The following is a 23,237-nucleotide window of genomic DNA, read 5'->3' on the forward strand; positions in this document are numbered from 1 at the left end:
ACTCTTTTAGCGTTTTGAAGGATGTTGTTGCAAAATTTTATGTCAACTTTATGGAAAATAGCTGCAAATACAAACATATATGCCATAGTCCAGCCCCCATCATGAAAGTGAGTACATACATGACGAGGTGGAAGAGTCCATCGAATCCCATCCTTGTCGTTCAAATGCTCTGGCGTTTGAAAGAGGCCGGTGCTTCCGTGGAAGGTGTTTTACTCGCACGCTCTAATCGTTTTGAAGGATGTTGTTGCAAAATTTAACGTCATCTTTATCGAAAATAGCAGCAAATACATACAGAAATGCCATAGTTCAGCCCCCAACAGGAAAGTGAGTACATACATGGCGGGGTGGCTGAGTCCATCGAATCCCATTTTTGTCGTTTATTTGCTCTGTCGTTCATACGGCAAAACTGAAAGTCATCTTACCGAAAATAGTTGCAGAAACATACATTTACAAATATGTGCCACAGTCCGGCCTCCACCAGAGAAGAAGCAAAATACAAGACGAGGTGGCCGAGTGGTTAAGGCGATGGACTGCTAATCCATTGTGCTCTGCACGCGTGGGTTCGAATCCCATCCTCGTCGCTCATATGTTCTGGCATTCAAGAGATCATGGTGTTTCTGTAGAAGTTCTTTTACTCTCACTCTTTTAGCGTTTTGAAGGATGTTGTTGCAAAATTTTATGTCAACTTTATGGAAAATAGCTGCAAATACAAACATATATGCCATAGTCCAGCCCCCATCATGAAAGTGAGTACATACATGACGAGGTGGAAGAGTCCATCGAATCCCATCCTTGTCGTTCAAATGCTCTGGCGTTTGAAAGAGGCCGGTGCTTCCGTGGAAGGTGTTTTACTCGCACGCTCTAATCGTTTTGAAGGATGTTGTTGCAAAATTTAACGTCATCTTTACCGAAAATAGCAGCAAATACATACAGAAATGCCATAGTTCAGCCCCCATCATGAAAGTGAGTACATACATGGCGGGGTGGCCGAGTCCATCGAATCCCATTTTTGTCGTTCATACGGCAAAACTGAAAGTCATCTTACAGAAAATAGTTGCAGGAACATACATTTACAATTATGTGCCACAGTCCGGCCTCCACCAGAGAAGAAAAAAAGTATGTGATGAGGTGGCCGAGTGGTTAAGGCGATAGACTGCTAATCCATTGTGCTCTGCACGCGTGAGTTTGAATCCCATCCTCGTCGCTCATATGTTCTGGCATATGTTATGTCAACTTTATCGAAAATAGCTGCAAATACAAACATATGCCATAATCCAGCCCCCATCATGAAAGTGAGTACAAACATGACGAGGTGGAAGGGTCCATCGAATCCCATCCTTGTCGTTCAAATGCTCTGGCGTTTGAACGAGGCCGGTGCTTCCGTGGAAGGTGTTTTACTCGCACGCTCTTATCGTTTTGAAGGATGTTGTTGCAAAATTTAACGTCATCCTTACCGAAAATAGCAGCAAATACATACAGAAATGTCATAGTCCAGCCCCCATCATGAAAGTGAGTACATACATGACGAGGTGGAAGAGTCCATTGAATCCCATCCTTGTTGTCCAAATGCTCTGGCGCTTGAAAAAGGCCGGTGCTTCCGTGGAAGGTGTTTTACTCGCACGCTCTTATCGTTTTGAAGGATGTTGTTGCAAAATTTAACGTCATCTTTACCGAAAATAGCAGCAAATACATACAGAAATGCCGTAGTCCAGCCCCCAACAGGAAAGTGAGTACATACATGGCGGGGTGGCCGAGTCCATCGAATCCCATTTTTGTCGTTTATTTGCTCTGTCGTTCATACGGCAAAACTGAAAGTCATCTTACCGAAAATTGTTGCAGAAACATACATTTACAAATATGTGCCACAGTCCGGCCTCCACCAGAGAAGAAGCAAAATACATGACGAGGTGGCCGAGTGGGTAAGGCGATGGACTGCTAATCCATTGTGCTCTGCACGCGTGGGTTCGAATCCCGTCCTCGGCGCTCATATGTTCTGGCATTCGAGAGATCATGGTGTTTCTGTAGAATTTCTTTTACTCTCACTCTTTTAGCGTTTTGAAGGATGTTGTTGCAAAATTTTATGTCAACTTTATCGAAAATAGCTGCAAATACAAACATATATGCCATAGTCCAGCCCCCATCATGAAAGTGAGTACATACATGACGAGGTGGAAGGGTCCATCGAATCCCATCCTTGTCGTTCAAATGCTCTGGCGTTTGAAAGAGGCCGGTGCTTCCGTGGAAGGTGTTTTACTTGCACGCTCTTATCGTTTTGAAGGATGTTGTTGCAAAATTTAACGTCATCCTTACCGAAAATAGCAGCAAATACATACAGAAATGTCATATTCCAGCCCCCTTCATGAAAGTGAGTACATACATAATGAGGTGGAAGAGTCCATCGAATCCCATTTTTGTCGTTCATTTGATCTGTCGTTCATATGTCAAAACTGAAAGTCATCTGACCGAAAATAGTTGCAGAAACATAAATATACAAATATGTCCCACAGTCCGGCCTCCACCGAGAAGAAGGAAAGTATGTGACGAGGTGGCCGAGTGGTTAAGGCGATGGACTGCTAATCCATTGTGCTCTGCACGCGTGGGTTCGAGTCCCATCCTCGTCGCTCATATGTTCTGGCATTCGAGAGATCATGGTGTTTCTGTAGAAGTTCTTTTACTCTCACTCTTTTAGCGTTTTGAAGGATGTTGTTGCAAAATGTTATGTCAACTTTATGGAAAATAGCTGCAAATACAAACATATATGCCATAGTCCAGCCCCCATCATGAAAGTGAGTACATACATGACGAGGTGGAAGAGTCCATCGAATCCCATCCTTGTCGTTCAAATGCTCTGGCGTTTGAAAGAGGCCGGTGCTTCCGTGGAAGGTATTTTACTCGCACGCTCTAATCGTTTTTGAAGGATGTTGTTGCAAAATTTAACGTCATCTTTACCGAAAATAGCAGCAAATACATACAGAAATGCCATAGTTCAGCCCCCATCATGAAAGTGAGTACATACATGGTGGGGTGGCCGAGTCCATCGAATCCCATTTTTGTCGTTCATACGGCAAAACTGAAAGTCATCTTACAGAAAATAGTTGCAGAAACATACATTTACAATTATGTGCCACAGTCCGGCCTCCACCAGAGAAGAAGGAAAGTATGTGACGAGGTGGCTGAGTGGTTAAGGCGATCGACTGCTAATCCATTGTGCTCTGCACGCGTGGGTTTGAATCCCATCCTCGTCGCTCATATGTTCTGGCATTCGAGAGATCATGGTGTTTCAGTAGAAGGACTTTTACTCTCACTCTTTTAGCTTTTTGAAGGATGTTGTTCCAAAATTTTAAGTCATCTTTATCGAAAATAGCTGCAAACACAAACATATATGCCATAGTCCAGCCCCCATCATGAAAGTGAGTACATACATGACGAGGTGGAAGAGTCCATCGAATCCCATCCTTGTCGTTCAAATGCTCTGGCGTTTGAAAGAGGCCGGTGCTTCCGTGGAAGGTGTTTTACTCGCACGCTCTAATCGTTTTGAAGGATGTTGTTGCAAAATTTAACGTCATCTTTACCGAAAATAGCAGCAAATACATACAGAAATGCCATAGTTCAGCCCCCAACAGGAAAGTGAGTACATACATGGCGGGGTGGCTGAGTCCATCGAATCCCATTTTTGTCGTTTATTTGCTCTGTCGTTCATACGGCAAAACTGAAAGTCATCTTACCGAAAATAGTTGCAGAAACATACATTTACAAATATGTGCCACAGTCCGGCCTCCACCAGAGAAGAAGGAAAATACAAGACGAGGTGGCCGAGTGGTTAAGGCGATGGACTGCTAATCCATTGTGCTCTGCACGCGTGGGTTCGAATCCCATCCTCGTCGCTCATGTGTTCTGGCATTCGAGAGATAATGGTGTTTCTGTAGAATTTCTTTTACTCTCACTCTTTTAGCGTTTTGAAGGATGTTGTTGCAAAATTTTATGTCAACTTTATCGAAAATAGCTGCAAATACAAACATATATGCCATAGTCCAGCCCCCATCATGAAAGTGAGTACATACATGACGAGGTGGAAGGGTCCATTGAATCCCATCCTTGTCGTTCAAATGCTCTGGCGTTTGAAAGAGTCCAGTGCTTCCGTGGAAGGTGTTTTACTCGCACGCTCTTATCGTTTTGAAGGATGTTGTTGCAAAATTTAACGTCATCTTTACCGAAAATAGCAGCCAATATATACAGAAATGTCATATTCCAGCCCCCATCATGAAAGTGAGTACATACATGACGAGGTGGAAGAGTCCATCAAATCCCATTTTTGTCGTTCATTTGATCTGTCGTTCATATGTCAAAACTGAAAGTCATCTGACCGAAAATAGTTGCAGAAACATAAATATACAAATATGTGCCACAGTCCAGCCTCCACCGAGAAGAAGGAAAGTACGTGATGAGGTGGCCGAGTGGTTAAGGCGATGGACTGCTAATCTATTGTGCTCTGCACGCGTGGGTTTGAGTCCCATCCTCGTATGTAATGAGGTTTTATCTTAACAAATGTGGGGGTTTTAATATGAATGATGATATTTTATGGATGAAACTGAAACAAAGCATGATGACTGGGATTCCTGATTTTTATAGGAAAGTTTTACAAGCATGGAGTGAGTTTTTAAGTCACGTAGATTTTAAACCTGAAGGGAGGAACATGTTATTAAATCAACCTTTGTTTTTAAATGCTAATATTTTAACACGAGAAAGAAGTATCTTTTAAATATTGGTTGGAAGCAGGTGTTTGTCAGGTTAAGGATGTTTTATATGAGATTAAAGAAGGGTTTTTACCAACCAAGTAATTGTGGATGCCATGGATGAGATTGGGGAAGATGTCAAAAGAGAAACTCTGGTAAAACAATTTGAAATAGTGAAAAGTGCAATACCTAAAGAATGGATAGTTAAAATTGAACAAAATAATGAAAGCAATGATAATGTGAAAGTGATTTTAAAGGAAAATGAGAAGGATTTTCAAGAATGTGTTCTCTAAAATTTCTACATTTGTTTCAGAAACAAAGTGCATAACAATTTTGGAAAAAAAATCTTTGTGGAAATAGATGAAGAGGGAATCTGGAAAAATTTAAAATGGAAATATTTAGACGTAAAAATTGAAACGTTGGATTATTTTATCAGACATAATGTTATTTTCACTGAAACAAAACTGGCACAAATTGGAAGCAGTGAGAATGCATTATGCAAAATATGTGGTATGGAAAATGACGGTATTATGCATTTGTTTTTAAAATGTGTTGAATTAAATACATTTATGGCAAAGTTAAAAGAAATGATGAAACAAATGATGCCAAGTGAAACAGAGCAGATTGAGGAGGAGACAGAATGGTATAAAATATTTTTATTTGGTTTTAATGGAAGTAAAACAAGAATTGCCAATTTGTTTCTATCAGTTGCAAGAACTGTAATTTGGGAAAGAAGAAACGTTGTGAAAAATAAAAATGCTAAAATAGAGTTATGGAAAATGTATAAAAGAAAACTGGAAAACTATATAAAAACTGTGGAACAATATTTTAGAATGCAAGAAAAAGAGACTGGATTTTACAAAACGTTTATGTTGAATACTCCTTATATTATGTACTCAATAGATGGTTTAAAAATAGATTTGCCAGAATGATTATGCTTGTTGTTTTCCTGTTTTGATACCAACATAATGTCTTAAGAAATGTTTGTAAATGATATTTTAATATGCTTCTGAACTGATGTTTTAAATGTTTTTAAATGTATGTATTGTAAAATTTGAAAAATTTTTCTAATAAAAAAAAAAAAAGGATAGCGCATTGGACTTCTAGGCTGTGAGCTGAGCCATTCAAAGGTTGTGGGTTTGAGTCCCACCAGAGTTGCAAGCTTTGCTCTTTTTCTTCACTGACTTAAGGTGTGGTGCGTTTCTAACATTTTAGGCATCTGTCCATCCCGTTTTGCCGTTTTGCTTCTTTCTTTCATTGCGCAGTGCAGGATTCCCAACAGTGCCATGTACGCCGTTGGCTGTTCTTTCATGGGCCAGAGAGTACTAAAAAGTGCTTTCTGTGCAAAAGTGCTACAGAAAGCAGAACACTCAGATGACTTAATTGAGCTGTTTTAAATAAGGGAGATTCGAAAACGGTGTAGGACCTAGTGGGCTTGAGGAATGACTCGAAGGCAAGCTGTGGTTTTGGGGAAAAGTAACTGCCACCTATTGTTGAGATCACGCCTTTTGGATTTGTCGTACAAGAGCCTCTTTATGCATGTGCAAAGTAACTGAGTAGAAAGCACAGTAAATTTTGCTCCCCCTCCACTGTCTTAGATGAAACTGCGTTTGGAAATATCATACCCAGAGGTTTTTTCTTTTAGTGTTAAGACTAAGTTGGCCAGAGCACCAGTCTTGGGAACAGCAGGTGCTAGGTTCAAATCCAAACTGCACCTTTCCCTCAGATTATGGGAGAGTGGCTTTCTGATCTGAAACTCTTCCAATGGCCGATAGCATATGTTTGTCCTGATTTCCATTTTCCGAGCTGACTCTGGGTTTGGATGTAATGAAACTGGAGGTACCAAAAAACACTTAACACATGATTTAGGATAGATTAAATAAAAATAAATTCATGCACTTTTTGCTTTGATCTTGAACAGAGGCCAGGTTACCGGTCAGGTTTGAGACATGATCATCCAGACTCTAAAAGACCAAGTCCGGCTTGTCAGCATTTTCTGCATCCTGACATGCTGGTTTTTGTTGTGTATTATTTTTTCTTCTTCGATTTTTGTTATCGGGCAAATGTCTCTTACTGTGAATATCTGTGGCGCTGTGGCTTAGCTGGTCAAAGCGCCTGTCTTGTAAACAGGAGATCCTGGCCTCTAATCCCAGCAGCGCCTTAGTCCAGGTGGTGCGTGGGCTTGTTTTATAGAGCTTACCGGAATGAATTATAAAATTGTATAGCTTTGAGGCGTAATAAATAGTGTGACAAATAGAGTTAAACAACCTCTTTGCTTGCCATTTTAAGACTTGCTGTCTTTTTTTTGTCTCTGTGTGCAAAAACATCTTGACCTTCAGCGTTGGTGCTGTGGCTTAGTTGGTCAAAGCGCCTGTCTAGTAAACAGGAGATCCTGGGTTCAAATCTCAGCAGTGCCTAATGTACAGGTTTCATGTCTGCTTTTTGTTAAGAGTAACGAGTGTTTACACAGCGGGATGTTTAGCAGTCGGTTTCTTAACAAAACTCAAATCCTTAAGAACGCTGCTCGTTCAAGAGGGCTTTGGACGATGGCTTTATATAGCATAGTGTGGTATTGCCTAACCAATTGGACTTTAATATTTCAAGTCCAGACATTCCCACATGCAGCGCTACCGTTGTTAGTTTTTTTTTATTTTTTTGAAAATTAAACAATTAACCCCTGTCAAGGTTGTTTGGCGCTGTGGCTTAGTTGGTCAAAGTGCCTGTCTGGTAAACAGGAGATCCTGGCTTCGATTCCCAACAGTGCCATGTACGCCGTTGGCTGTTCTTTCATGGGCCAGAGAGTACTAAAAAGTGCTTTCTGTGCAAAAGTGCTACAGAAAGCAGAACACTCAGGCTCTGTGGTGCAATGGATAGCGCATTGGACAAATTGGACTTCTAGGCTGTGAGCTGAGCCATTCAAAGGTTGTGGGTTCGAGTCCCACCAGAGTTGCAAGCTTTGCTCTTTTTCTTAACTGACTTAAGGTGTGGTGCGTTTCTAACATTTTAGGCATCTGTCCATCCCCTTTTGCTTCTTTCTTTCATTGCGCAGTGCAGGCTCAGATACTAGGGGTACTCTACAATAAAGCCGATGACTTAATTGAGCTGTTTTAAATAAGGGAGATTAGAAAACGATGTAGGGCCTAGTGGGCTTGAGGAATGACTCGTCGGCAACCTGTAGTTTTGGGGAAAAGTAACTGCCACCTATTGTTAAGATCACGCCTTTTGGATTTGTCGTACAAGAGCCTCTTTATGCATGTGCAAAGTAACTGAGTAGAAAGCACAGTAAATTTTGCTTCCCCCCCACTGTCTTAGATGAAACTGCGTTTGGAAGTATCGTATCAAGAGGTTTTTTCTTTTAGTGTTAAGACTAAGTTGGCCAGAGCACCTATCTTGGGAACAGCAGGTGCTAGGTTCAAATCCAAACTGCACCTTTCCCTCAGATTATGGGAGAGTGGCTTTCTGATCTGAAACTCTTTCAATGGCCGATAGCATATGTTTGTCCTGATTTCCATTTTCCGAGCTGACTCTGGGTTTGGATGTAATAAAACTGGAGGTACCAAAAAACACTTAACACATGATTTAGGATAGATTAAATAAAAATAAATTCATGCACTTTTTGCTTTGATCTTGAACAGAGGCCAGGTTACCGGTCAGGTTTGAGACATGATCATCCAGACTCTAAAAGACCGCGTCCGTCTTGTCAGCATTTTCTGCATCCTGACATGCTGGTTTTTGTTGTGTATTATTTTTTCTTCTTCGATTTTTGTTATCCGGCAAATGTCTCTTACCATGAATTTCTGTGGAGCTGTGGCTTAGCTGGTCAAAGCGCCTGTCTTGTAAACAGGAGATCCTGGCCTCTAATCCCAGCAGCGCCTTAGTCCAGGTGGTGCGTGTGCTTGTTTTATAGAGCTTACCGGAATGAATTATAAAATTGTATAGCTTTGAGGCGTAATGAATAGTGCGACAAATAGAGTTAAACAACCTCTTTGCTTGCCATTTTAAGACTTGCTGTCTTTTTTTAGTCTCTGTGTGCAAAAACGTCTTGCCACCTGTTCAGCGTTGGCGCTGTGGCTTAGTTGGTCAAAGTGCCTGTCTGGTAAGAAACTTGGCTGAGGCCAAGATGGCGACAGGTGGAACAGGTGTTGTCATAACACTCCTAGTCTACTGTTATTTTACAAGCTTGACAGCGGCTATTCGTGTGGATCCGGTTCGGATGTTTTGCAGCATCTATCCACTGTCTTATCATAATGACAATCCGCATATATACAAGGATCTGGGCTACAAACGAAAAGGTAACGAACTGGCAAGGACAAGTACAGGCTATGGAACTTATGCACTGGCTGTGACCATGGTATACCCATCGCTGTATAACAAGATCACAAAGAAAAAAAAAGCAATGACAACTACACAATCGTCACGGACAGGACTTATTATCGCAATATGCTTGATGTTATCTGGGGATATCGACCCGTGCCCAGGCCCGCACCACTTCAAGACGCTGAGAGAGGCTAACCCTCAAACGGAGGACAAACGCGCTACTCTTACCTTACAGGTATGCTCTTCATGTACACTTTTGTTATCGTCTGCACAACAGGCTAATTCTCTGCTTTCTCTCTGCCCGACGCCAAATACGCTCAAGCTGTCTGTCCAGGGGGTAGAGTGTGTGAAAGGCGCGGCCGCGGTTCCGGGGTGGTTGGATGGCGAGCGGCAGGGGGAAAAAACGCATCCGAGGTTGTGTGTCGGCATGTCGGACAGAAGCTTCGGTCGGGAGTTCGCTGGACGGGTGTGTGCGTTTCGTGGAAACAAGAGACCTGATCCAGAAACGCAGCAACAACAACAAACTTTTTTGAATGACAGCGCGAGCACCATGGCAACGAACAGTGTAAACAGGAAACGGCTCAACCCAGGGGTTGTCAAAAACCGGAAACATGCGTTCTTTAACACTGTTAATAACTCAAAAATTGTGTGGGACCCTAAAATGAAACCCAAAGGTCTTTTAGGTAGGCATTTAAATATAAGAAGCATTTTATCTAAATCTGAACAAATTACCCATCTGTTAACTAACTCAAACCTGGACTACCTTTGCCTATCTGAGACATGGCTGTACAAATATGCCCCTTCTGCGGCATTTAACATATCTGGCTATACAATGTTCAGGAAAGACAGAGAAGGAGCAAAAGGTGGTGGTGTTATGATATATGTAAAAGATAATCTCCAATGTGAGGAAATTAATTGGCTTTGTGATTATGAATTCGAATGCTTGGGTTTAAATGTCAGACTATCACCCCAAATGTCATTTAAAATCATTGTGATTTATCGTCCCCCATCCTCGGATGGTACTTTTTATGATAGGTTTGAAAAGTTACTTAAAGAAAGTAACTTAAATAAAGAAACTGTTATTTTAGGGGATTTTAACATAAACTGGGAGGATACATCTTGTAGAAACAAACTTAAAAGAATAACTGACAAATTTGACCTTGTTCAAATGATAAATGGTCCCACAAAAATCACCACTTCAAGTAGTACTCAGATTGATCTAATATTTACCAACCGACCTGAAAGGATAATTAAAACCTATAATATGTTAGCTGGCATTTCTGACCACAATTTGACACTTGTGGCCAGAAAACTCTCCAAAAAGAGATTTAAATTTTCTGCCAGAGAACATGAATTTATAGGAATACCAAGAAATAGAAGGGACGGATTTAAAAATGCTGTAGAGCAAATTGACTGGGACAGACTATTACTGGGTACTGATCTTGAAAAGGACCGTGGATCTTTTGTAGGAACAATCGAGAAAACAGTAAAGAATTCAGCACTAAACTTAAATGCAAACACAATAAAAATATACTACCCTGGATTAACTCTGACATACTAAAACTAATGAAAGAGAGAGATTTTGCGTTAAAAAAGTAATTAAGAGTAAATCGGCTAGTGATAGAAACATGTTTACAACATTAAGAAATAGAGTAGTAAAAAACATACGAAAAGCCAAAGCTGATTATTTCCTAACATTAATAGAAAAAGCAAAAGGGGATTCTAAAACAATCTGGAACCAACTAAAAAAAGTTGTTAGACATGATACAAAAAACAAAAAGATGTTGGAAGTTATGATAGATGGGCATATCACAAATAACGCCTGCAAAATTGCAGAGGCCTTTAATAATTTTTTATTAACTCAGTTTCAAATATGGTCCCATTGTGTCCATCAAAAATTTCTAACATGTGCTCTTTAAATAGTTCACAGCCAATTTTCAGCATAAGTAATATCTCAGAATCTGATGCCTTACAGGCAATAAAATCTCTCAAATCCTCCAGAACTAAAGAAACTTTTGGTATAGACTCTCTTATGTTGAAAGAACTTAGTTCTACACTATTAACCCCAATAACTAAACTTCTCAATCGTTCCATTTCTGAAGCAATATTTCCATGTGTATGGAAGTCATCTGCTGTCATTCCAATTTTTAAAAACGGGGATCATTATTCACTTTCCAACTATAGGCCAATCAGTATTATTCCCACTGTGTCTAAAGTTGCAGAGAAACTCATTGCCAATCAATTAATTAAACATCTAAACACCACTACATTTTCTCTTCATCCAATGCAATTCGGTTTCAGATCTCAACACTCCACTGAAACTGCAAATTGTTTTCTCATAGAAAATATTAAACATCTACTGGATAAAGGTGGTGTAGTTGGTGCTGTGATTCTTGACCTGAAAAAAGCTTTTGACACTGTAAATCATAAAATATTATTGTCCAAATTAACTAAATTTAATATGTCACCAGAGTCATTGAAGTGGTTTGAATCATATTTATCAAATCGATCACAATCAGTGAGAATTAATAATTATCACTCTTCCCCGCTCTCTCTGCCCACGGGTGTACCTCAAGGTTCCATTTTGGGACCTTTGTTATTTTCTCTCTACATAAATGACCTTCCTTCAGTCTGTCAAAATATCCTGATTCAGATGTATGCAGATGAAACAGTTATTTATACACATGGTAAAAACACGACCCAAGTAGCAGAAAAACTTACACAAGCTATGGCTCATGTGTCAGAATAGTTAAACCAGTCTTGTTTAAAACTGAATGTAAGCAAAACTGTTGCAATGTACTTTTCTAAAACAAACATAGTAAATAATCTAACAGACATATACGTGGATGGGGACAAATTACAAATTGTATCTGATTTTAAATATCTTGGGGTGCAAATTGACTCTAAATTAACATTTAAATCACAAATTAAAAAGGTATGTAACCGTGGTAAATTCAATATAAGATCACATTTATCATTGCAGGCAGCTTAAATATTCATGCATTCAATGATTTTATCACATATAACCTACTGTCTAACAACCTGGTCACAAGCAAACAAAACAACACTAAAACCCATAGAGTCACTTTACAAACAGTCAATTAAAATACTGGAGAAAAAGCCTCTAAGACATCATCATTGTAGCATTTTGCAAAAACATAAACTGTTAAGCTGGGAAAATGTCATTAAGTACTCAAACATTTGCCTGTTGTATAAAATCATTCATGGTCTGTCATCCCCACCTCTCAGTCAGTTTGTAAACATCAGGAACAGCACACACAGAGCAACACGAGGGGCAGCCCGAGGAGACTGTATCGGTCTTTGTCAGTCACGTGCGTTTGTTGTGTGTGACGTCACACCGGCGCCATTTTTGTGGTTTCGCTTTGCGTGACAACTTCAGAGAGACACATAACGCAAGAGAGATACATGCCATAAAAAGGTCAAGCTGAAGAAGTACAAGAAAATCAAGAGCACGCGGTACCGCAATAAACTAAACAAACATGCCAGGGATCGTTATTTTGATAAACTGACTTACATGCAGGGTATAGATCGGTTTGAATTAACTGCAAACCAACGGAGTGCGCTGCCGCAGACTCCTCATTGCTGATAATGACATGTCATACTGTATATCATCAATGTCTTAATATACATTGTTTTAGTTTGAACCCCATTAAACCACAGTAAGTATTTGTAATTATGTATTGCATTTTTTTGTTTTTTTCATTAGATACATCTAATACTTACATTTACAAACTATTGGATAGATGTTTGTATCTGAAGTATTTTACAAATATGAACCATAAATGTAATGAAAGCAACAGAACAAAAAATGTAAATACTATCATAATTTTATTTAGTCAAATACATTGAGTGCATAGAGAACATTAAATAAAATAAACATTAGATAAAATAATACACCCAAATATTAAGATATGTTGAACACAAATACAGATATTATGATAAAAGCTGAAAACCTGTAAATATTGACTTCCATTGTATTTGTTGGTTTTTCTACAATTTCAATTACAGATTTTCAGTGTTACGATTGACCGGGTGGATGGAGGCAAAAAGGTGTCACAGAAGCCGCTGGTGAAAGTGAAGAGTGATTTATTTACACAAAGTGAAAACAAAAATCCAGCAAAACATGTGAAAGTGACAAAATAACAATAAAGAAAAATAAACTATTCAATATTTACAATGTATATACAGGCTTGTTCAGCTAAATCAAGTAAATGACCTGAACAAAAACTGTTACCAAAACTGTTGACAAAACACAACCTTCTCCTACAACTACCCACACCAAGTGAATGTTTGGGGCCATTTTATTGTATTGGCCCCGCCCATGGGTTAAACCATTTTAATGGTAGTGGGTTACCATGTAGACAAAAAAAAATACATAAAAAGACATTCAACAGAAATATAAATTAATGCAAGTAAATGAATATGCATACAAAACTCAAAATACAACACAACAAATAACCAATACAAATTTAAACAACAAAACTGTGATTTTTATATACTGACCAGGGGGTTGTGACTCTGATGATGTTATGGAAAATGGCTGCTCCAAAGTGAAGGCGGGAAAATCTGTATAAATGGCTTTGTTTGAAAGTTAAACAGGTTTGGTGCTGAGAATAGGAAACTGGTAAGTATATGTAAACTCTATATGTTTGGTTAATAAATGAAGTTTGAAAGAAAATGTGTCTGTGGTTATTTCAGTGTTCATATGGGCTATTGTTTGACATAAAAGTAAAATTTTTACATAAACACAATGCTAATCTGGACAGAAAAAAAACAACATATACACATTACACAAACACACACATGCACAATACAAATAACACAAAGGTCCATGTTTAAAAGTGAGTGCAATGTGATGCGTGTTTGTTAGTCACAGTCTTTTAGTTTTACACTGTGACATTCAGCTTACTTTATGATATCTTTATTAGTGTAAAGAGAAAAAATAAACTCAAAGGTTTAGAACCACTTGATGGCAGGTAAATAGTAAGTGACTTTAAATTTGTGGGTGAACTATTTAGCTCAAACTACTGATTGACTTATTGTTTAACTTTAAGCAAAAGCACTTGTCTCAGTTCTTTAAAGGATTTAGTTCAAGTAATAACTGCTTACCTTGTATTTGGTTCTGATGTACCAGTTTTGTGATTGTGAAGAACATAAACAATAAATGAGATAACACATTTTAAGTCATCCTCCATTTATTTACATTTATACAAATTATATTTTTATTCAGGCACTGAGGGAAAAGTCATTTCTGGAGGAATGCCTCATACTGTTTACATAAGACAGGATGAAACATCAGCAAAACACACTCATACACATAGCAAAAGAAAACAGTTACAAAAATGAAATTGGAATTTTTTTAAATAATGTAGCTATTATGCACAAAAAAACATTTATACACCTGGGCTTTTAACTCTTATTGACATCTACAGCTCTTCTACACTTCAGTCGAACGTTGGCTTGTTTGACAGTTACAATCCTATGCTGTAATGTGACATCTTCACCTTCACAAGGGAGTATCATGTTTATGGCTCTGTGCTTGTTATTAAGATTTTGTGTGGGTTTTTTTTTTTTTTACTGTTTGGTACTTTAGCATCATTCTTGTTACAAAATCCATCAGACATCCTGTATCCTTCAAGTTCACACAGCAGCTGTCAGTTCTCCTCCAACAGGTGGTTTACTTCTACACGTGTCTATACACAATTTACATTGTTTGTCTCAGCTACCTCCTTAGTGTTGTGTGTCTTCTCATCAGTATCTGTCACCATCTTCAACCTCAAGTGTCTCCTTCTCAGCATGTTGGTCGTCCACATCTTCAGCTGACTGCAGTGTTGGTTTTCTTTCCCTCCTCTAAGTTTGTCTTGCAGAGTGTGCAGTGTCTGTCTGTGTAGTTTCTGTGTGGCCCAGATGTAGAGATGCTGCTCAGTCTGGGTCATATGAAGCTTGGCTGGCAATGACAAAGTTAGAAATGTATATACAGCAAAAAATATAACACAGAAAGAATAAGTAAAAAATAAATGTACTATAATGCTACATGCTTATGAAAAATATGACATATTTGAGCATAATAAACCTGAATTGAATTTTTAACTTTTAAGCATTAACTTTGTCATCCAATATATTTATATTTTTTCTACAGTGGAAAAGAACTGGGTTTTTTAACTGCAGTTTCATGAAGTTACAGCCTGGAGATTTAAAACATTTAAGGGAATGATTTCAACAAAAAACTTTATTTTCAGAAAAAGGACAGTCAAAAATGTACTTTTTGTCAGGGAGTGAGTACATCAGCAAATCTAAGTTGTAAAAAAGTATTTTACAATATTTTTCCAATAAAATACTTTACCATCTTAATTCCATAAGCACTAAATTGATTCGTAAATATTTAAATGCAGTTCTACCCCCAAAACTAAAGTGTTACATTGAATTAATAAAATTATTTGAAGCTCAAGCAATGACAGTTGTAAAGTTACTTAAATAATCTTTCGTACTTACCTTTGTGATAATGTTGAGAGCATAAACGGAGAAATGAAGATATATTTTGCGTCTTAATGCAGCTGGCCAGAACACCCGATGTGTCTGTTGTTACTGCTACAGTCTGTCAATATACTTTCTTCCGAGCGGGAAATTTAAAATATGTCGTCGTGATCATTTATTACCTTTTCGATCGTGTGATTTACTATTACAGCCCTTAACACAACAAGAACGTAACACTGTATTTACTCTGCGAAAGACGCTAAAGCCACATAACAGCTCACGTTAACTCGGATACAACACAAATGGCGGCTATGTCCCACAATGCAACTCGGTGTTTACAACGGTGACATCACCTGACAAAGACCGATTACAGCACAATGTCCATTGAGGAATCGAGAAATCGACTCTTTTGGAGTCGACTCCCTAATCCCTAAGCAATGGCGCTCACTCAATCTGGCTGTCAACAAAGTTGCTCATGCAGCTGCTTTTGCCAATTTCAGGTAAATTTAGTCCTTAAAAGCACTCGAATATTACATTCAAATGTTCCCGACTTTTTTCTTACTGATAATTAACATTTGTGTTGAATATTTATTTTATAGTGATGGTTAGAGTCTGGAAGAAGTTCGTTAGCGCCTTATAGAGTTGGGGTCGAGTCCACCTTTGTCGAGTCCAAGTCGAGACCAAGTCCTTAACCAGTCGAGTACAAGTCCAAGTCCGAGTCCAAAAGGGGTTGAGTCGGACTTAAGTCCGAGTCCTTAACATCCGAGTCCGGCCGAGTCCAGACAGTCTTAAAACTCATTTATTAATCTTTCTTTTGGCTTAGTCCCTTATTTATCAGGTGTCGCCACAGCAGAACGAACTGCCAACTAGTCCAGCATATATTTTACGCAGTGGATGCTCTTCCACCATTCACCCATTCACTCTCATTCACACACACACCACGGCCATTTTAGTAAATTAAATTCCCCTATAGCGCATGTGTTTGGACTGTGAGGGAAACCGGAGCACCTGGAGGAAACCCACACCAACACACGGAAAACATGCAAACTCCACACAGAAACACTCCTGACCCTGTCGAGACTCGAACCAGTGACCTTCTTGCTGTGCGGTCAACAGTGCTAAGCATTGTATATTTATACAAATATATTTTTCTATTAACAATTAAACTGTTAAATGAATATTTTAAACTTTTGGTACATTTTTACAAAATGTCTTGTATTTTTTTGTTAGCTTGCTTCAAATTAAAATGAAAATTGGAGGATATATGTAGAATTTTTATTATTTTACAAGACTCGCACATTTGACATTATTCTCATGCCACTTTCTCACATTTTTTGTTGAAATTACGCTTACATTACCAAGGCAACAATGCATTTTTTACAATAATTCCAGAGAACTCTGTTATCAGCCCCAGTGTGGAAAATGAAACCATATTCATGCCGACTGACCCAGATCTGCACAGAACATAAAGGTTCAGCAAAGAGAGACCATTCGGCTTCACCGCTGTCTTAACAGGGAATTAACAGTCAGAAGAATTTTGTTTTAAATAAACAAAGAGTGAATAAATAGCAGGGGCGATTGGGTGCAAAATAAAACCCAGTGGGAATCAGACTGAAAAAAATAGTCCAGTGCAGATTTCTACACTGTTAAAAATTGTCCAGTTAAAAAACAGTAAAATACTGGCAGCTGCAGTTGCCAGCAATGTACTGTTATTTTACAGTATGTTGCTGTAAAAATACATGGACTACATTGATTTACACAATACTCAAGTTAACTCATTTTGCTCACTGAAAGCAACTGCCTCAACTTGGTCAACTGCTGAATGAGTTTATGAAGTAATGTGCTATATATGCTTAGAAGCATACTTATAATGATAACTTATTTTAGTTAATTAGAAAAGTTCGGTTTAACTCTAATGTCTTATTTTTCACAACAGCACACATACATGTAAATCTGAAATCACCAGAGAGATTCTTACTGCATCAGCCACTAAACAGCCGCTATCTTTAAATAGAGAAACATGCAGAATAACATCAGCAGCTCGTTGTTCATCTTTAACTCATACACTGGCTCTACTCTCCTCCACAACGGTGACATACAGAAGAAATTAGCTTCAGGTTTTACAGTAAAATACTGTTTTTTCCTTGATTTAACGGTAATCTACTGGCAGCTGTGGTTGCCAGCAATCTACTGTTTTTTTTTACAGTCTATTTCCGTAGTGTAAATTAACAGTATATTACTGTTAAAATACATTTTTACACTGTGTTTTTACCTCTCACACCTTTAACCCTTTAAACCCCAGAGCATATACTTCAGTTTTTATTGAAGTGTCCACACTACTGAGTGTTCAAGAAACATGGAGCAAAGCTGAAGTGAATTAATTAATTAAATGACTAATTAAATGATAATTGAGGATTAACAATGAACAAATGTAGAAATACTGAAGGGAAAAAACAAGAACAGAACATACAAAACTTTAGTCACAGCTTTATAATGAAATAACCTGAAGAACAACAAATGATTAAATCATTTAAATGATCAGCGGATGATTAAACAACTCTACAAACATCATCACCAGCTACACTTATTACTTAATACATGTATTTTTGTATAACATCTACTAAAGTTCTTCTTGAGAAAAAGTTAAAGTTTTACGTCACCATCATGGAGAAAAGAGTTTGCTTTAGTTGGGCTCTTAGCCCTGTCATTTTTAACTTTTGTATATCTTGGCTGCTGCAATTGTTAAGAACTTTGTTTAAAAAGCTCCTTTGTTGAGGCAAGCCAGCCAAAAACCTAAATAAGATCTGGTGATGTTCATGTTGCTATTAAATGGCAGAGTCTGTTCTCATTTAGTATAATAAAATTCACTGCTCCTATTCAATGTTAAATCTATTGTTTTACATAATATATCTATATATGGCAATGATTTCTGGAAGTTTTTAAGAATATCTTGGACAATAACACTGCTCTATGGCGTAAATCGCACTCAAACAGACATCAATAATCAGCATATGAACCTCAATAATGGTGACAACTAACAAAATTAACAGTTTAACTCACAAACAGGCAACTGAAAGTCTAAACATAAACAACAGCAGAATCAAACACAAATAAAGAAAAGTGTTAGACCATTATACAACATTTATTTATACCACAATGCATGCTGGGATATTTGTACCGTGCCACTCCCAGCATGCATTGCAGCATAAAACATTTGAGATTTTACCATTATTGAGATACAAGGTCAGATTCATGAGGTCTGAGAGTGTATTTGTCATGACTGAACTGTTTTTGTATGTTATTTCTTAACTTTTAAGTAATTACGGAGGTATCTTTTCTGTTTCCACTTCTCATTAATTAAATTAATACCTGCAACTAAGCATAAAATCTATTGCATGAGGTCTTTCTTCCAGATTTATAATAAAACATTTATCAGAACAAATTTCAGACAAATAGATTTCTCTATTTATTGACTTCCAAACTTTATTGCTATAGTTCAAACGTTTTGTAAATTCTGCATTATAGCAGTTCAAAAGTCTTATTAAATGAGTTCAAGGGTGAAGAGCCCAACTAAATCAGGCCCTCACTCCATTACGGTGACACAAAAAACACCTTAATTTCTGTTGGATCTCAATGGGAGTAGTATGGATAGTCAAATCAGTCAGTAATAAGTGTGTCTGCTGTTGTTTGTGAAGTTGTTTAATGATCCTCTGCTGAGACTAAAGCTGTTTTATTTTATTTTATTTTATTTTATTTTATGTTGTAACTCAAGTCACTGTTTGTGTTTCTTGTTTCTCTTTCCTTCAGTAATTGTGATTATTAACAGCAGGTGTTCATCAGTGTCTGAATCCACTCATTAGTGTTCATTAAAACTGTCAGGTGAACTATATTAGTTAACTAGTGTATGAAGTAGTGAACAAGGACACAAAGCGTGATTTCAAACACAGACTTCAAAACATCGAATCTGAACTCTGTTAGCTCACAGTTTTCTGCAGTTGGTTACTTTCTCGAAAACAAAAATGTTACCCAGAAAGCACTGTTTTTAACAGAATATTACTGTTTTAGTGAAAAAACATTATTTTACTGTAGAATCTGACCGTTTTTTAACAGCAATTTTTTACAGTGTAGGCTCATGATCTGTTAATGATAGCCTGAAACAAGGGTTCTCAATGTCTACATTAAAAGTTCCAAATCTGAATTTTTTTATTAAGGTCAAAGCAAAGGTATGAAACAATTGATATTACATAACTTGTTTTTAATAAACATCCATAAGATGCAGCACGGTGGCGCAGTGGGTATATCCTGGAAAAACACTGAAATAATGATCTCTGTATGAGAGCTGGTCTTTGAAGAGAATAAGGCAGCTAGCCTAATTAAAAAAAGATAGTTACAGTCAAATACAATAATAATTTATTTTAGCAAAGAGACAAAAGTCAATCTATTTTGGACAGAATTCAATGTAAAATGTAAGACATTATTTATAAAGACAGAACGGCCTATATAATTATTTTTGAAGTGTTTGAACATGAATGGCAGCTGTTGTTTTTGATCCAACAGCAGCAAAACTACATGCTGAACGCTGTGAGCTTGCGTCAGAATGATGATGATACATGAGCCAACTTTTATTTTTTCCTTTTTCAAAACAGTTTAGAACAAACCAAACAGAGCAATAAAAAATGGGTTACATGTCAAAGATCAACAGGCTCCAAACTTGTAAACAATAAAAGCACCACAATGAAATTAAAACAAATTAAAACAACTTTTCTTCTCAACCATTTATCCCAATATGCAGAAATGTTATAGGCTTGTTGTCTCAAGTTAAATGTCAGTACTTCTATATCATACACCTCTTTAACAATATCATACCATTCGCCTACAGATGGAGGATCTTCCTTGAGCTATTTCTTTGAAATGGCCTTTTTGCTAGTTGTGAGTAGTGCGTTAAGAAGATACACATAATTTTTGGTATTTCTGCAGAGTAAATTCTCAGGTACATAGTTTTAAAATTACATTAATCCCATAATTAGATTTATCTCTATTTAAATCTTGTGTATAATATTACAGTTCCAAAATATTTTGAAATGATCTGCCAATACATTTTCACATTTTCTCCATCCTTCACCATATTTTGATCTCTAGTTTAAAAGTATTTTATTTTAGATGTCATAAAGAACCTGATTACATTTTCCTAATAAATACCCTCTATGAATTAATTGTGATCATCTGTGTTTCCCAAATAGTTAACCATTCCTCATTTGCTATTATTATATTGGCTTCTCCTTCCCATTTCTGTCTGATACACATTGTTGAGTGTTTCTATGTTAATGTCAGACAGGAATAAATTCTTGATACTAGTTTTTTTTATTAATCTTTATTTTTTGTAAGCATTTATAAATACCTGCACTCTTGTTGTTTTTATGTCTTCTAAATCTCTTATGCTTTTATTGAAGTAGTGTGTAACTTGAAGGTAATGGAAAAAGCCTTTTTTATCCAAGTTACATATATATATATATATATATATATATATATATATATATATATATATATATATATATATATACACATACACACACACACACACACACACACACACACACACATATATATATATATATATATATATATATATATATATATATATATATATATATATATATATATATATATATATATATATATATTTGAAAGTTGTTGAAAACCTTCCAATTCAGAAAAGGTAGGCTTGGTAATATATTCATCCTTATTATCTATTCAATTGTATAGATCTAAAGGTTGAAGGAGCCGTCTGTTCAAAAACTTTTTCATGGTTTCTGTAATGGGGAATTATTTTATTTTATAGATATCTTATAGGTATGCAGCGATTTGAACTCCAACATATCTGATATGTTGTTATATCAGATGTAAGTTATGTACATGTTACTCATGTAAGGTATGATTACAGCATTCAAAAAGCATTTACATCAATTGTTCTTTGAATATTTTATACCATTCTGCAGAGAAGCCATCTATGTCTAACATATCGTTTTAGTTTTGTAATCTTTGATTTTAAATATCCTCCTCTCTGCCTGTCGTTTCTTTATGCTTCATGCCAGGAGCTTTTTGGACCATTTTCATAAAATTTTAAAATGTAAGTTTTATTTGTACTTGCTCATCAAACATTTTATTGAGTTCTTCTTTAACTTCTTTAACCCTAACCCTATTGTTAAAATATCTGGATCTTTCTTATTACCATATTTAGTCTCTAATTCTTCAAGTTGTATATTTAGATTATTTATGTAATTCAGTTTTTTTTTTTCCTTGATCCCCACATTATAAGTTTACCTCGCGTAACAGCTTTAGCTGTGTCCCATATAATACTAGGTGACACCTCTCCATTATCATTATGTTTTAAATAGTCTAATAGTTCTTTTTTAACATATTCTACTCGCGTTAAATCATTCAAATGATTAGGGTTAAATCGCCAAAATGTCTTACTGGGTTTATTGTCCAGGTAAACTGTTAAATATACTCCTGCATGGTCTGAGATGTCCTTTGTTCCTATTTTACAGTCTTTTATTTTTGTTGATCTGACCCAAACATAAAAATAAAATAAAAAATCAATTCTAGAATGAGAAATGTGGGCGGAAGAAAAAAAAAGTATATTCTTTTTTAAGAGGGTATATGTCTCTCCATACATATATCGAGCCTAATTCTTTCATCAAATATCTGATTTGTCTAGTTTCTTGATTATTTGCTTATTAGACGATGAGTCTAATTTAGGCTAAAGTTGTACATTTCAGTCTCCCCCACAGATCAACATACCTGAAGCCTTCTTGGCTATAACACTTACTATTTTTTTGAGAAATGCTTTGTCTTTTTCAGGTGGTCTATATATACTAACTAATGTAACTTTGTATTGGTCGATAGTTTCTTTAATTAAGTTATATCGCCTTTCTTTATCAGTAATCTTAGAAATTAAATGGAAGTTGATTTTATTTGAGATTAATGTCATTATTCCTCGTTTACAACCATTATTATATGAGGAAAAGAAAACCTTAAATCCCATTGTTTCTAATTTCCTATGTTCTGTATCAGAAAGATGAGTCTCTTGCCAGAAGATTATCTGTTGGTTTTTTCTTTTAATTTTAGCCACTAGTTTGCTTCTTTTAATCAGATTTAGTAACCCATTAATATTCAAAGTAATTACTCTATATTTCTGTTTTTGCATAATCAGATGTTTTTGCGAAGATCACTGTGATCGGAACATGAAAAACGCAAACATGAATACTTTGGATAAAAGCGTCTGCTAAATGACTAAATGTAAATTCAAGACTGCATTTCCCAACGTTAAACTATGTACACTAGATTTGTGATTAATAATGGTCTCTGCATAGCCGAGGACTTCCTATATTAAGAGTTAAAATCGCTATTGAAAACAGAAGTCTAATATAATCAACGGTGGACATTTTGATAGTGTTTCACAACATCAACATGACTGAAGTTTAATCTTTTTATTCCCTGTGTCAATTTGGGCATCAACTTCTGACGAATGCGGGGAACTGATGCGCGCAGCACCGTCACAGAGAGATAGCAAAGTGCCGCGAAAACAGAGGGAGCCCCCAAATGTGCCTTTGAGCCCCCAAATGTGTCATTAAGTTTGAGATGTTTCCCCCTTACACAGACTTTTGTAAAGACAGTTGCTGTGTAAGAATC

At 36.8% G+C, this 23,237-nt stretch overlaps 1 protein-coding gene and 9 non-coding genes across 10 annotated transcripts in view; 9 read left to right on the plus strand and 1 right to left on the minus strand.

The window, feature by feature from the left end:
- The window catches only part of LOC110439461 (uncharacterized), a 1,085,403-nt gene that overhangs the window by 379,684 nt on the left and 682,482 nt on the right, over nucleotides 1-23,237 (minus strand). The window lies entirely within an intron of this gene.
- Nucleotides 500-581, plus strand: trnas-gcu (transfer RNA serine (anticodon GCU)). Its single transcript has one exon. It is a non-coding gene; the product is annotated as a tRNA-Ser (tRNA).
- On the plus strand, nucleotides 1,902-1,983 carry trnas-gcu (transfer RNA serine (anticodon GCU)). Its single transcript has one exon. It is a non-coding gene; the product is annotated as a tRNA-Ser (tRNA).
- Nucleotides 2,540-2,621, plus strand: trnas-gcu (transfer RNA serine (anticodon GCU)). The gene has a single exon. It is a non-coding gene; the product is annotated as a tRNA-Ser (tRNA).
- trnas-gcu (transfer RNA serine (anticodon GCU)) lies at nucleotides 3,164-3,245 on the plus strand. Its single transcript has one exon. It is a non-coding gene; the product is annotated as a tRNA-Ser (tRNA).
- On the plus strand, nucleotides 3,803-3,884 carry trnas-gcu (transfer RNA serine (anticodon GCU)). The gene has a single exon. It is a non-coding gene; the product is annotated as a tRNA-Ser (tRNA).
- On the plus strand, nucleotides 4,436-4,522 carry trnas-gcu (transfer RNA serine (anticodon GCU)). Its single transcript has one exon. It is a non-coding gene; the product is annotated as a tRNA-Ser (tRNA).
- Nucleotides 6,821-6,894, plus strand: trnat-ugu (transfer RNA threonine (anticodon UGU)). The gene has a single exon. It is a non-coding gene; the product is annotated as a tRNA-Thr (tRNA).
- trnat-agu (transfer RNA threonine (anticodon AGU)) lies at nucleotides 7,077-7,150 on the plus strand. Its single transcript has one exon. It is a non-coding gene; the product is annotated as a tRNA-Thr (tRNA).
- Nucleotides 7,426-7,499, plus strand: trnat-ggu (transfer RNA threonine (anticodon GGU)). Its single transcript has one exon. It is a non-coding gene; the product is annotated as a tRNA-Thr (tRNA).

Source organism: Danio rerio, chromosome 4, assembly GCF_049306965.1.
Source record: "Danio rerio strain Tuebingen ecotype United States chromosome 4, GRCz12tu, whole genome shotgun sequence".
NCBI lineage: Eukaryota > Metazoa > Chordata > Actinopteri > Cypriniformes > Danionidae > Danio > Danio rerio.